The sequence below is a fragment of the Octopus sinensis genome, linkage group LG8 (assembly GCF_006345805.1).
Source record: "Octopus sinensis linkage group LG8, ASM634580v1, whole genome shotgun sequence".
Classification (NCBI taxonomy): domain Eukaryota; kingdom Metazoa; phylum Mollusca; class Cephalopoda; order Octopoda; family Octopodidae; genus Octopus; species Octopus sinensis.
In genome coordinates, this window is record NC_043004.1 from 8,150,085 (window position 1) to 8,164,234 (window position 14,150).

General features: G+C 38.2%; 2 non-coding genes across 2 annotated transcripts; both read left to right on the forward strand.

Annotated features, from left to right (window-relative positions):
- The first annotated feature begins 682 nt into the window (after positions 1 to 682).
- Trnaa-agc lies at positions 683 to 755 on the forward strand. Its single transcript has one exon. It is a non-coding gene; the product is annotated as a tRNA-Ala (tRNA).
- Positions 756 to 1,106: 351 nt separating this feature from the next.
- On the forward strand, positions 1,107 to 1,179 carry Trnaa-agc. The gene has a single exon. It is a non-coding gene; the product is annotated as a tRNA-Ala (tRNA).
- Positions 1,180 to 14,150: the final 12,971 nt, after the last annotated feature.

Genomic DNA, 14,150 nt, shown 5'->3' on the forward strand with positions numbered 1-14,150 from the left:
AGCCTATGCGGCAGGTATTTAAAGGAAGAAATTTGACAAGTCAGTCAGTCACCGGCTGACACTCGCTGACGCTACATCGAAGAAGCCAGGGAACAGAAGAAAGAAGACATGCACCCAACATCAGAGCTCAAGACACCTCTGAAAGTGGGGTGCGCCACGTCAAAACGGTAGAGGAGTAGGGGCCGAAACCGGACGTAGTTCCTCCTGATGATGTCTTGAGCTAACTGGATCCTATAAAGGAGCTGTTGTGGTAGCAGACCACGAAACACGGTTGTAATTCCTCGATGGGCTTCTTTCAGTTTCCGTCTACCAAATCTATTCACAAGACTTTGATCGGCCCGAGGCTATAGTAGAAGACACTTGTCCAAGGTGCTACGCAGTGAGACTGAACCCGGAACCATGTGGTTGGTAAGCAAGCTACTTACCATACACCCACTCCTACGCCAAATAAGCTTTGTTTTCGTGTTTTTCTTTTTTACCATTTTTTAATGTTTCCTACCGCAGCTTGTGTTTGGATAGTTTCTTTAGCTGAGAAAATTTAGATGTACAATCAAACTTCTCACCTCCATAAACAATATTTAGTTGCCAACTTTAGTTTTGTCTGAATAACCAGTTACCAATATGCCATTAATTCAACTTAATATATTATATGGATTTAGTTTTGGCGCATTTCAGAGTGAGTGGGGAATTAGCTCAAGTGGTAGAGCGCTTGCTTAGCATGCGAGAGGTACCGGGATCAATACCCGGATTCTCCATTGTTGTCTAACATTGTTTTTGTTTTTGATGAGATTGTTCCAATTATGTGTTTTTAGTTCAATTTTTAAACATTACTGTCAAAAGTCGAGTGTACCTCTGATAAATAGAGGGGGTATTGCCATCCATTACCGCCCCATTTTTCTTCAATGCCTCCCTGGCTCTCTCTTCCACCAGAAGGGTTGCGGTTCTGTCCACTTCGGGAAACAATGGCGTAGACTTTCAGTGAAATTCCAAACAAATTTTAGTTCAAAACATTTGTACTTATTGCGTACCTAACCAGATACTAATACGCCACTGATTCAACTTAATATATTATATGGATTTAGTTTTCGCGGCAATACATTGCGAGTGGGGAATTAGCTCAAGTGGTAGAGCGCTTGCTTAGCATGCGAGAGGTACCGGGATCGATACCCGGATTCTCCATTTCTAGTTTTGCTTTTTTAAACTTTTCATAGTATTATTCATGTATTTAAATTCTTATATGTATTTGCATATGTGTATTTGCATATTCAAACTGCACTTATATAATTTAGTTCTTGAAGTTGTATACTGTCGTATATTTATTTGTTTATAAAGACATCAAAAAGGGTGCCGAAAGAGATCAAAGAGGAGTCCCGAAAGAGATCAAAGAGGGTGCCGAAAGAGATCAAAGAGGGTGCCGAAAGAGATCAAAGAGGGTGCCGAAAGAGATCAAAGAGGAGTTCCTAAAGATATCAAAGAGGGTGCCGGCAGAGATCAAAGAGGGTGCCGACAGAGATCAAAGAGGGTGCCGAAAGACATCAAAGAGGGTGCCGAAATAGATCAAAGAGGATGCCGAAAGACATCAAAGAGGGTACCGACAGAGATCAAAGAGGAGTCCCGAAATAGATCAAAGACGAGTCCCGAATGACATCAAAGAGGGTGCCGACAGAGATCAAAGAGTGTGCCGAAAGAGATCAAAGAGGGTGCCGGAAGAGATCAAAGAGGAGTCCCGAATGACATCAAAGAGTGTGCCGAAAGAGATCAAAGAGGGTGCCGGAAGAGATCAAAGAGGAGTCCCGAATGACATCAAAGAGGGTGCCGACAGAGATCAAAGAGGGTGCCGACAGAGATCAAAGAGGGTGCCGACAGAGATCAAAGAGGGTGCCGACAGAGATCAAAGAGGGTGCCGACAGAGATCAAAGAGGAGTCCCGAAAGACATCAAAGAGGGTGCCGACAGAGATCAAAGAGTGTGCCGAAAGAGATCAAAGAGGGTGCCGAAAGAGATCAAAGAGTGTGCCGAAAGAGATCAAAGAGGGTGCCGAAAGAGAACAAAGAGGAGTTCCTAAAGATATCAAAGAGGGTGCCGGCAGAGATCAAAGAGGGTGCCGACAGAGATCAAAGAGGGTGCCGAAAGACATCAAAGAGGGTGCCGAAATAGATCAAAGAGGATGCCGAAAGACATCAAAGAGGTGTCCCGAAAGAGATCAAAGAGGAGTCCCGAAAGAGATCAAAGAGGAGTCCCGAATGACATCAAAGAGGGTGCCGACAGAGATCAAAGAGGGTGCCGACAGAGATCAAAGAGGGTGCCGGAAGAGATCAAAAGGAGTCCCGAAAGACATCAAAGAGTGTGCCGACAGAGATCAAAGAGTGTGCCGAAAGAGATCAAAGAGGGTGCCGAAAGAGATCAAAGAGGGTGCCAAAAGAAATCAAAGAGGGTCCCAAAAGATATCAAAGAGTGTGCCGAAAGAGATCAAAGAGGGTGCCGAAAGAGATCAAAGAGTGTGCCGAAAGAGATCAAATGTTCCCCGAATTCAGAAGTCTTTGCAAATAGGAAGCCTAGTGTTTTCGTAGACCGAGGTCAAGTGAATGGCATAAAGAGTGCCGTAAGGACCCTCCTGCTATTCTGGAAATTTATATAGTAGGTTAGTAGAGTCTGAATGTGACGATGGTCTGGACAGCCTGTTTCATCGTACATTCGGGTTGAGAACTTTGGACAACTTCCAAAAGTCTTTGACCTGGAAATGTTACAGAGTTTGGGATAAGCTCGCAAGTTTGGGATAATGCCCATTTGGGATAAGCTCGCAAGACATGATAAGCGTCAGTCTCCGACCTGTCCAAGATGCTGGGGAGACAGGGAAACCGTCCCTCACGCTATTGTCCAGTATTCGGAGATATCTGAAATGTAGGTTTATGCTGAATACCTGTTGTCCGGCGAAGGACTAGTACAGCTGTCGACTGATTCAATCATAAAAATCGAACCACCGGAAGTTTTAACAAACGAAGGTAAGAATTGTTTACTCACGGTTGTAGCAATAGCGAAAGAGGCAGTATGGAAGACTAGGATAAAAGGGATTAAGACAGGCAACTTTATCTCCGGCCACGATTTACGATCATTTTTTACTTTTCATTTGAAAAGAAAGGTGTGGCTGGAGAAGAGATGTCTGTAGGAGTATACGTTCCAAAAGAGATAGAAACATGTTGCACGAGTGTTGTGCGTGCAAGGAACCGTGTGAATCTATATATATATAAAACTGAGAATGTGTCTGTCTGTCTGTCTGTGTGAATCCCTAAAACTTGAGAACTACACAACCAATTTCATTCAAATTTTATACATGCCTTACTTAGGGTCCATGTAGTGTCATGGGCAAATTTCTAACTTCTTGTCTAGGGCGAGCCCACAGCAATATCATATCTTCTCCACTATTTCAGTATTACGTGTTAAAAATGAAACAAAAACATCTCTATTGTAATGTCAGATACTTTCACTTTAATACTGAAACTATTAAAGTCAAACTATTATATAAGAGGAATGAACCATGAACAGTGGACATCCATTTTGCTAGAAGAAGATCCGCTATGGTCTTATATGCTACACCACTGGTTTTCAATTCATATTAATCAAATTAATATTCAATTTCTCACCGTTATTATATTAAATTTAAATTTAAAACCAGGACCATGTGTTTTGGAACGAAGTTTGTTACCACACAGACACACCTGCACCTATGTATGTGTGTGTGCGCGTGTGAGTGTGTATAGCTGTATATGTATACATTTATTTCTATACATATAGATGTATATGTATACATGTATATGTGTAGATGTATATATATATATAGATGTACATGTAATATGTACATATATATATATACACATATACACGTGCATACATATATACACCCATACACACACACATACATAGGTGCAGGTGTGGCTGTGTGGTAACAAACTTCGTTCCAAGACACATGGTCCTAGGTTCAGTCCCACTGTGTGGTGACTTGGCATGTGTTTTTTGCTATAGAATCAGACCAACCAAAGCCCTTGTCAATGGATTTTGTAGACATAAACTGAAAGAAATCAATCGTATATATATGTATGTATATATGTAAGCCTGTGTGCGTGTCTTTGTGTTTCTCCCTCATCACTGCCTCACAAATGGAGTTCGTTTATTTACATCCCCATAACTTACTGGTTTCACAAGAAGAAACTGATAGAATAAGTACCAGGCTTATCAAAAAAAAAATAATAAAACCACTTATCAGTATCTCATATTTTTGTTTGTCCACACAATTTATCTTTGTGTGTGTGTGTGTGTGTATATACATACATGCATACATACATACATACATACATACATATATATATATTTATATATATATGGATTTCGTAGGCAGAAACTTTAAGAAATCAATCGTATATATATATATATATATGTATGTATATATTTAAGTCTATGTGTGTTTCACACTCATCACTGCTTCACAACTGCTGTTCGTTTATTTACATCCCCATAACTTACTGGTTTCACAAAAAGAAACTAATAGAATAAGTACCAAGCTTATCAATATAAAAAAGCACTAGGCTGTGTCTCATATTTTTGTTTGCCCACTCACTTGTATGTATCAATTTATTTTTTGTGCATGTGTATATATATATTATATATATATATATATATATATATAATACACACACACGCGCGCGCGCACACACACACGCATATATATATACATGTATGTATATGTGTACATTCATATTTATTATATCAAAGATAATGTATTTATGTGTTCGTGTATTACTTATACATTCGAAAACTGCTGTACCGATCATAATGAAATTTGGAACAGAAAATCGAAGCGTAGGGTGACGCGTAATGCTGTGTGTTTCATTCAATTTCATGGACCAAAATTACTGAATGGATCCTTATGATATTTGAAACTTAGATTCAATGCATAAGGGCGGGTATAATGCAATATGTTTGGTTTGAATTTCAGATGGCTTAAAGGGGGAAGAACCCACCATGAAAATTTATAAATTTTCGATGTTGATGAAATTTCAACCATGGGTAATTGACACACATCAAGAAGTGTTATGAAAGATTCCACTTCACATGAGGATTCTAAGACACCCTAATGGGGGCCTTATAACTCCCAAATTTTAGTCATTTATTTTATGATCCAAAACTAAGTCAAAAGTACTGGATGGATCTTTACGAAATTTGGAAATTATATTCTATGCATAAGGGCCACAACCCCCATGACAATTCATATATTTTTGCTGTTGATGAAATTTTAACCATAGATATTAGATGCAAATGAAGTAATATTTATAAAATTTCATCTTCATACAAGCTAGAAAGACCCCTTCATGGGGACTTAACACCCACAATTTTGTCATTTTATCTAAGCAAAGACGAATAGTTGTACTCTTGGAAGCTGTGGAGTCATCCGAGCATAGAAGATGAGCATTATTACAAGAGTGTAAGAGTTTGCTTTGACATACACTTAGATTGTGATTTCTGCAATGTGGTGCATACATTGTCAAGTAAATGAGAGGCATCTTTGCCTCCACTGATTCAGTTGTAAAGTGTTGAGTAAAGTTATTTGATTGCAGATCTCCTTTCAGTCTTTTATTATCATTGGGTCACACATAGTCCCCACACGGTGACATTGATTTCAAGGCTTTCCCAGTTGAGTTACTGGTTATTCAGAGACATTTATAGATTGTATATTTATTCTGTCCAGTTACGTATCAGTATAGTGGTCATTTGCAAACTCCAACTTTCATTTCTCCTTAGCCCTCACGTCACACAGTTGTTAATGTTTATTTCAGTTGGGTCACGCCCTTCCAATTGCTATAGATTCGTAATGTCACCTGGATGGTGAGGAATACTACATTGGGACTGGTAACGACTAGGGTACTGTGGCTGACCGCTTATTGTGATCATTCGTCTTTTGGTTTCCTCCTATTTCAAAGAATTCAAACAATAAATATAAGACCCAAGTTAAAAAGATTCTCAACAATTCAACTTCTCTGGTTGGCATTAAGATGCCCACCCCCAACAGGGGCCTTAACTCTCACATTTTAGAGCTCCATGACCTTCATTTTTCAGGAGCAAAATCCATTTAACAGGTTCTATAAGACTGGAAATTTGGAATATGCGCATAAAAATCAGTAGTATGGGATACATGTGGCACGATTACAATTTTGTTTGGGTGTGTAAAGAGGGAAATAACACTCATCTGCAATTTTGGTGAAATTCGAAACATAGGTATTCCAGTTCATTACAGAAAATATAATATAAAAATCTAATTCTTCTTTAGATCGATAAAATGACTTAGCATTTCGCTAAAAGAGATCGATAAAATGACAAACATGATCGACTTAGCGGTTCTCCAAACGAGATCGATAAAATGACATAGCAGTTCGGCAAACGGGATCGATAAAATGACCTAGCTAGTCGGCTATAGAAGAAGAACCAAAAAAAAAAAAGATGCCAGCGATAGATCGGGCCTTGTGGGGTCGGAGCGTGGCCTGATCATCGCTACATTTGTGTTGTCTCTGTATTGTTAATTTCATTCGATTTTTAAAAAATATTTTATATAAATTTTATTTTCCTATTTTATGTAAAATCATGACGTTGTTTTGTCCATTTCTGTGTTTGGCCCCCTGTGGGCAATAAACAAATTGGTATTTCGTCAGTCTTTACGTTCTGAGTTCAAATTCCGCTGAGGCCGACTTTGCCTTTCATCCTTTCGAGGTTCGATAAATTAAGTACCAGTTCCGTACTTGGGTCAATCTAATCGACTGGCTCCCTCCCCCCAAATTGTAGAAAAGAAAAGAATATTTATAACTCAAAGCTATGATAATTTGTTTTGATTGAAAATTTATTTTTATTTTTAAAAAGTAATTTGGTGTATTTAGTGACGTCACTACTTTCTTTAGTTCCCGAGTTCGTACCCCACCAAAGTCGGTTTTACCCCTTTCAGCACAGCGGTTTAGATAAGCCGAGTTCCAGTCGCGTAAAGACATCGGTCCAGTCAACTCTGATCCAGTCCAGTAATTTGTAGTCTTGTTCCAACATAAGAGATGGAAGTCTTCGACCACCAAGAAGCTACTCGACTGAACAGCGAGTGGTCAGTGGACCTGAGCTGAGTGGTCAGTCGACATATTCATGACTTACATAAAAAAACGTACCGGTGTTTCTCTTACTCCACAAAAAAAGCCATTGAGTCAAATTTTGAGGGTAAGCAGCATGTTGTGCAATGCTATGGAACCGACAAAATAGTAAGATATTGGGTAATACAAGAAAATGAATAATAGACGGGGCAGTCACGACTGGAATGCCTTTGATGATCTCCCTGATCCACAGTTAACTCGGGTTAAACAAGAAGAACAATAACAACCAATCTGTATCCCTGTAATATTCGTTATTGAAAACAACAATGATGTGAAGGGGGTGATACAGTATTTGAAAGAGGGTCGGTGACCATGGTAACCAAGAGATTTCACCATGAAACCCTCGTCTTTATAAACCAAGTGGAAACTATCGTCTTCATAAACCAAGTGGAAACTATTCTCTTTCGGAATAACGAAGGGGAACGTAACTAAAGCGAAATGGTTCAACCACAGATTTGAAACTGGATCAAAGCTTCATTCTCAACAAAATCTTATTTACCATTCTACAGTACCCTCCCCCTACAATCATTAACTTTATATTTGACCCACAAACCTACCCGCATCTCAGATATCTATAATATATATTAAATGTGTGCAAAAGTGATTTAGGAGAAGAGTGAAGGATTACTTAGTACTTTACAGAAAGACGAGGAACCTGATAAATTGTTTTCTGGTATTTCGTGTCGTTCCTCTATCTTCGAAGTTTAATTCCCACCCAGCCTGATTTTACCTTCATGAATCTTAAAATAAAAAAAGGATGAAAAATGCCTGACATATGTAGTGCAGATTCAGTTGCTTTTTTCCGTTGTTTTTTTCCCTCTAGTTTTTACGATTCTTTCCGGTATATCCCCACACATTAATCCCCCCCCCTTTTTTTTCAACTACTTCCTATTTGTCATTCTTCATTTTTCTGTTTTCTATTTCAGTTTCCTTTTTTTGAATTATTATTTGTTTATTAACGTCTGTCGACCATTTTCTTTTGATTTTGTACTTTTCTACTTTGATCGCTTACTTTTACAAATATTTTCACAGAGGTCATTGCGTACTTTGACTACAATAGCACAGAGAACGACCACTACCAACGACTACAACAACACCCACTCAACCACAGTAAAGGTGACACTGCTTTTACAATTAGTTCATTGATGGATGATGGCCATAACAGATTAGTTCGCGGTGATGACCATACCAGCTTCAAATATTATCATTAACTTTATTTTCACCTTTCGCAAATCCTAACCTAAAAACAGGGTCAAAAAGAAAACAAGGCGTGTTTTGTTGCCATTTTACTGGCTAATCCCTTTCTCAAAATCCCAGATACATAACCAAATTTCTTTAGCACGCCACTAAGTTTTAACAAGAAATCCAGATTCGTCTTAGAAGTACCCCTGATTAGACCACGTCCCATAATATCATGGTGGTTCTTACTTTCTCGATAAAAATCTGTGGTAACTAAGGTACCAATCTCCGAAAATTTCAGACTCATTTCTGTTAAGCTTCCCTGACTTTCATTTGACCGCTGACCATACAGCATTAAAGATCTATCTTAATTCCTGGATGCATCAGACTTAAATAAACTGAATATGCAGTTCTTTTTCTTTAAAGATGGAATAAATTGGTTAAAGCTGTCCACAGAACGTTAGTTTATTTCCAGAATACTCTTATGACAAATGTATGTCCACGGATGCTTGAAGATAGATTTTCGAAGCCTAAAGCCTCGAGCTGTCTAATTTCTACCAAAAACATCACAAACTTCGACGCATCTTTTTATGCATGATTTAAACTTCCGCACACATTACTCTACTCTAACTCTATTCTCAATTGTCGTTCCAATTTGTGTTTTAACTTTCGACTGATTTATGTCTGCGAGGATACATTTGCATTGATCACTCTTTAAAATACTTCGGGAATATTTTCAAAACTCCTGGAAATTTCTGATATTCACGCGTGTTCTCGGTGATAAAAATTAAATATATCGCAACACCCTACGTCTCCTCAATATTTAAGATAACAACAAGAAGGGAAGACATTTCGTGGTTTTCTTTCAGCTCCCGACACTCAGAGTTCAAAAACCACTTGATGCGATCCTCAGGCATCAGTCTGCCTACCAGAGTTCAAATCAAAAGGGTGTTCACAAAGTTCGCGAAATAACTTCATTTGGGTGGGTGGGATCGGATTATAAAACTAATTGGGTAAGAACTTATCATTAGATGAAAGATATTTATTCCTTACAATGCTGTAAATTGGTAAGGCAAGGATATAATTGAAATCGAGGTTAGGATATATGCCAGAGACAGATTGATTCCATCCAAGGAGATTAAAGACAATGCTGCCAGGCAGTTAAACATAAGCCATAGACACTAAATAATTTGAAGCATTTAATCCGATGCGTTTTCAGTTTTTTGCCATTTTCTTTTCTTGAACCATTCCTAACAGTGAATTCTTTTGATAAGATCCAGGGTCTATACGAGGAGGTAACCAAAAGTAACCGGAAACGTTCTCTGTATGACAAGCACGTTGTAGTTCAGATTTCCACTGCTAGAAGCCACTTGATGCGATCCTCAGGCATCAGTCTGCCTACCGGAGTCGTCGAGTGTAGTCGTACTGCCACGTAATGCGTTTTTGTTTTGCAGTGTTTCTCCCCTGTTCGCCGATGTTTGCGATGGCTGAAACGAACGAACAAAGTGCTTCTGCGAAATTATGTTTTCTGCTGGGGAAAAAGGCTGTCGAAACAGTTGTCAAGCATCAAACAGCTTACAAGGACGTTGCTATGAGCAAAACACAAGCTTACGAGTGGTTTCTACGCTTTAGGAATGGTCACTTGTCGCCTGGAGACCAACGTCGTTCAGTACGACCTTCGACTTCCCGAACGAATGAAAACATCATGAGAATTCATGAACTGATTTTGGACGACCATCACCGAACAATTAAGGAACTCGTTGATATGACTGGTGTGTCCTAGAATTGCTGGAAACGAATTTTGAACGAGGAATTGTGATTGAAAAGAGTTGCAGCAAAATTTGTGCTTCGTTTGCTCACGGAACATGAAAAGCATTGAGGACTGAATGCGTGTCGTGAACCGAAAGAACAGTTGGAGGTTGATCCGGACCCTTTTTTTTTGGAAGGTCATCACTGGTGACGGAAGCTGGTGCTATGGAATTTTCAGATGTGAAAGAGGTGAAGAAAAAGATGAAGGAGACGGTTGAAGGCATCACTTTGCAAGAATGTCAGTCCTGCTTCGAACAGTGGAGAAACGCGTCTAAAGCGATGTCATTGCTGGAGAATACTTTGAAGGTGATAAAAGTGCGAACATGTAAAACTAAGTGAATCAAATAATATTGCAAAATTCCGGGTTCTTTTGGGTTCCCTCCCTCGTATTAGTATCTTTTATCTTTCACTTATTTCAGTCACTGTACTGTGGCCATACTGGAGCATCGCCTTGAAGGGTTTTAGCCGAACAAATCGACTCCAGTACTTATGTTTATTCCTAAGTCTTGTACGTTATTCTATCGGTCACTTTTATCGAACCGTTAAGTTACGAGGACGCAATCAAACCAACACTGGTTGTCGTGCGGTGGCGGAGTGTGTGCGACAAAGACTAACAAAAGAAAGACACTCACAGATAGACATATACGCGCGTGTGTGTGTGCATGACAAGCTTCCGCACAGTTTCGGTCTATCAAATTCTCTGAGAAGGCATTGGTCGGCCCAGGGACATAGTAGAAGACACTTGTCCAAGGTGTCGTACTTTGAGAACGAACCTGAAATTACATATTTGCAATGCGAACTTCTTAACCACACAGCCATAATCGGACCTATTCTAGTGATTTCTTTAAATTTCGTCATATTTCAGTCTGCCTCTTATTCCTCTCATAGAGGTAAATGAAACGAATACCAGTAATATGCTGGAGTCGATCGACTACAATAATTCTTTACAAATTTGAAGTTCTGTGACGAATTTGGAAATCACCATTTATAGAAGAAAAAAGAAACAGCAAGAAATTTTGGGAAGACATTCCTACCATGACAAAAACGAAAGACCCATAACTGGGAATTTCCCATTTGACTGCGAGAATCCGATATTTCAGCAAGAGATAGGAACCAACCATAACAACATTCAATAATCGACTTTTTGCGGGGTTCTTTCAATTAATACCGCTCATCGTTTATCGCCCGATTCCCTCCGCTGATTTCTATTATTATATTTTACCTTTCGAAGGCGGCGAGAACTAGCAGAACCGTTTGGCGTTTTGAACAAAATGTTCTTCAACATTTCTTCTGGTTCTTTACGTTCTTAGTCAAAATTCCAACGAGGTTGGCATTGCCTTTTCTCCTTTCAGGGACCATAAATTAAGTGCCTGAGAAGCTATGCAATCCATGGAATCAACTAACCAAATTTGCTGACCGACTGCCAGAAATTTGAAACCGTTAAATTATCTCGCCTTTCTCCTGTTTTTAAACTTTCATTCTTTCTCTATTAATGCTTTTTTCTTTGTTGTTATCTTCATCATTTACAGATTCAATCTTATTATTCAATTATCGGTTTCTGCCAGAGGCTGTAGCGATGCTGCCTATTTTCCTTGTAAATTTCATTTTTCTTCTTCCGCTATTTTTAACTTGTTCGTCTATTTACTTCATTCCACTTTTCAATTCCTTTATATTTCTGCTTTCAACTTCATATTCACCGACACCATTTCTTTATTCTTCCATTTTTCTTTATTCATATTTAAAAAATTTCCTTCTACGTAACACTTTCCAAACACATGTTTATATTTTTCCTTACTCCAAATGATATATTTTTCTGTCCCATTTTGACTATTTTACTCCTTCCCATATTGTTCCGTCTATTTTCTTTATAAATTCTTTCCTTCCTTTCTCATATTTTTGTCACTCGTGTTGATAGAAACCCACTCCCCGAAACTTTTCTTTCTATCAATCTTTCTGTTTTTCTCAGTTTCATTTAATCGTATCATCACATGTCAGAACCTTCCCAAATGATGCATAATACTATCCTACACGTTTTTTGTTTATAAAAGGACAAATTAGATGTTGTAGTCCTTGGTTGAGTCTGTCTGGCGAAATGATTGAGGCTTTAAGATCATTGGATGTCATGGTCATTGGTTGCTGGATCACAGTTGATCGCAGGGATATTATTACAGCAACAAAGATATGTATAGCTATGAGGTCTCTCTCTCTCTCTCCCCCTCTCTTTCTCTCTCTCTCTCTCTCTCTATATATATATATATATATATATATATATATATATATATGTGTGTGTGTGTGTGTGTGTGTGTGTGTATGTGTATGTATATATATATGTATATATATATATATATATATTAGAGAGTAAAAGTAGGAAAAATTATATCATAAAAATCACAGAAGAGATACTCTCTCTTTACTCTTTATCCTTTTACTTGTTTCAGTCATTTGACTGTGGTCATGCTGGAGCACCGCCTTTTAGTCGAGCAAATCGACCCCAAGACTTATTCTTTGTAAGCCTAGTACTTATTCTATCGGCTCTTTTGCCGAACCGCTAAGTTACGGGGATGTAAACACATCAGCATCAGGTCAAGCGAAGTTGGGGTGACAAACACACACACACACACACACAACACACACACACACACACACACACACACAACAATATATATATATATATACATATATACGACGGGCTTCTTTCAGTTTCCGTCTACCAAATCCACTCACAAGGCTTTGGTCGGCCCGAGGCTATAGTAGAAGACCCTGCCCAAGGTTCCACGCAGTGGGACTGAACCCGGAACCATGTGGTTGGTAAGCAAGATACTTACTCCACACCCACTCCTTCGCCATAATACGTCCATAATATAAACAATAATGTATTAATAAATATATATATAAAGTATGACTATGATTATTTGAAAAGATTTGAGAGGTCTTACGATCGTTTCATGCTTTTGCACTTAAGGATTGCATACTGAAGAGAAAAGGAATTATGGGACTTCTGTCTACACACAGCCATTACGGATTATTACAAAGGATTTATATTATTTTTTCAAAAATTTTAGCCCAGATTTATATCAATACACAACTATACCAATAACGTTTTAAACAACGCCTTTATCGTACGATTTTAAATAGCATATCTTTCATTCGATTAACTACACTGAAATTCATCCTTTTCTCTGGCGAGTGGATATACTTGCTAATAATGGTTACCAGCTTTGGATTTCATTTCGAAATAATATATTCACGAAACGGTCGTAAGATCTCGCAAATCTTTTTAAATGATCATAGTTATACTTTATATATTTATTTATTAACATGATATTATTTATATTATGGACATATAATATCTTCTGTGATTTTTTTATGTAATTCTTCCTGCTTTTACTTTCTAATATATATTCGCTCTAATTGAATCTCTAAATACTTTCAATGTTTTAGACATTTACCATGTCAAGAGCACTTACCAGAAATCCATTACACTTTATTGTCAAAAGATATATTTGATTAACTACATATATATATATATATGTGTGTGTGTGTGTGTGTGTGTGTGTGTGTGTGTGTGTGTGTGTGTGTGTGTGTGTGTGTGTGTGTGTGATATATATGTGTGTGTGATATATATGTGTGTGTGATATATATGTGTGTGTGATATATATGTGTGTGTGAATGTACCATGTAATGCCTGAGATCTACATTCGTCTAGCCTTGCAGTTAGGATTGAAACATAAACTAAACCTGACAGGTCGGATTGAGACCATTATTATCAAAGGCCGAAGTAAACGGACAAGGAGTGGGGTGGATGCAATATTTATTAACAAATGAAGAAAGGAAGGACATGTGGCTTTGGTAAAAGTTTGTGTGCAGAGATACATGGAAAAACATGTCCACACGATATATAAACATTCATGTTAAGTAAGAGTCTTTAATGTGAGAAGAGAGACAGAAACTGTCCGCATGAATGTCATCAGTTGTCGAGGAAACCAAT